Source organism: Habropoda laboriosa, unplaced genomic scaffold (assembly GCF_001263275.1).
Source record: "Habropoda laboriosa isolate 0110345459 unplaced genomic scaffold, ASM126327v1 scaffold193, whole genome shotgun sequence".
Lineage (NCBI taxonomy): Eukaryota > Metazoa > Arthropoda > Insecta > Hymenoptera > Apidae > Habropoda > Habropoda laboriosa.
In genome coordinates this window covers 1438688-1440398 of record NW_017100342.1, presented here as the reverse complement: position 1 = coordinate 1440398, position 1711 = coordinate 1438688, and the positions used below count along the sequence as shown (strand labels likewise).

Sequence of the window (1711 nt, the reverse complement as noted above, 5' to 3'; positions counted from 1 at the left end):
TGTTTTCGTGTATGTTTTAAGTTTAATGACTCTTCGATATACGAGAAGAAGATTGTATTAAAAAATGTTTGAATTAAATTCCAAATTATCTTTATACGATAATTATGGTTCGTGGAATATATTTATTTATTTATAACGTAAAATAACGTAAAAACAGTTTGATACATTTCGTTTTTTAATTACTGTTGCATTCTAATTAAATTATAATTTAGTTGCGTAAAGATATTATTGGTATGTGTACGATTAAACGGTATTTAATAATATATACATATAAAGGTGTTCAAAAATGCAATACACAAATTACTGTACATTTCACAATGTATTTTCTAATCTGTCTAATTGCTATCAAAAGAATATTTCAAATAGTGCGTTTATTTTTACACAGTTTGTAAAATAATGCAACTGATATTTCATCTAATTTTCACAATGCAAATCAGTTTTTTCATTGTATTACAGTTATAAAGAGGTAACTTGCGAGATAATTTGCATAACAGAGAGTAGTTAAAAAGTAATAAGCGCTATGGCCATGAATATGGTGATTGTCATGGTCAAACCTCTTTAAATCCCATTACTGTGAACCAGAACTGATATGCTCTTTGATATTTATACCAACTTATGCAGATACCAAGAATAAACTGTGATGTGAAAATGACAAATAATAAAATACAATATTTGTATCGTATACAAGCAATTAACATTGTTACAATAATATTGACTCAAATGTGTTTAGATTCTTTTAATATTAATATAGCTTTATCACGTTATCGTAATATATGTTCTTACTTTAGAATAAGTAAAATCGAATCTTTAAAATGAATTAATTTAAATAGATAATGAAGTGAGTGCAGTGAAATTGGTAAAATAAAACACGTGGAAACAACGGGGGCGTAGCTCATACGGTAGAGCGCTCGCTTAGCATGCGAGAGGTACCAGGATCGATGCCTGGCGCCTCCATTGAATTTTTTCTTTCACAAAACTTTCATATAATAAAATTTTCTATTTTTTTCCGTTCACGAAAAATCGCATTTCTCGTTTTATAAAATAAAAATGACTTATCTTTAACGATTAAGTAACTTATCTTTAACACGATTAAATAACTTATCTTTAACAAGTGCTCCAGTAATTTTACCAACCTACACTTCCCTTCGCAAGTATCGGGACACTTACCGAATGGGAAACAAACCTAAACAGTCGTTAAACAATGTCGGCCGAAAACCGAAAACTGTATACGTGACAGCGGACGTCAGTGTTAAACACAGATGCACGTCACGAACATGATGGGTGTCCTAATACTTAGTGAACGATGGTGTTATATTATTCTATTTACAAAACGTCCTTATGAGATAGCACATTTATCGTAATTAAAAAAGACGTGTAACGGTTGAAATGCAAATAGAGAAGGAAATAAAATGTTTCGTTTGCTTAACAAGTATCGACATTTGCATATGTTAGACAAGGATGAAATATAAAAGGTCGCATGACACTCGAAACGAAGGAAAGCCGCGTACGCGAACTAACGGTTGGATAGGACCGAGTGTAGGCCCTGAGGACAGTTTTATGACAATAATCAGAGCCAAGTTATTCGGGAACGTCCAGAGGCTCCAAAAACCTACTGAAGAGGACACTTGTCTGGAGTTTTATGAAAGATATCAATTGACAATTGCCAATCCATTCACATATTGAATAGAATAGAATTATAAGTTAAAAGGCT

The 1711-nt window shown here is 31.6% G+C and overlaps 1 non-coding gene across 1 annotated transcript; it reads left to right on the top strand.

Annotated features, from left to right (window-relative positions):
- Nucleotides 1–881: 881 nt before the first annotated feature.
- On the top strand, nucleotides 882–954 carry Trnaa-agc. The gene has a single exon. It is a non-coding gene; the product is annotated as a tRNA-Ala (tRNA).
- The last annotated feature ends 757 nt before the right edge of the window (nucleotides 955–1711 follow it).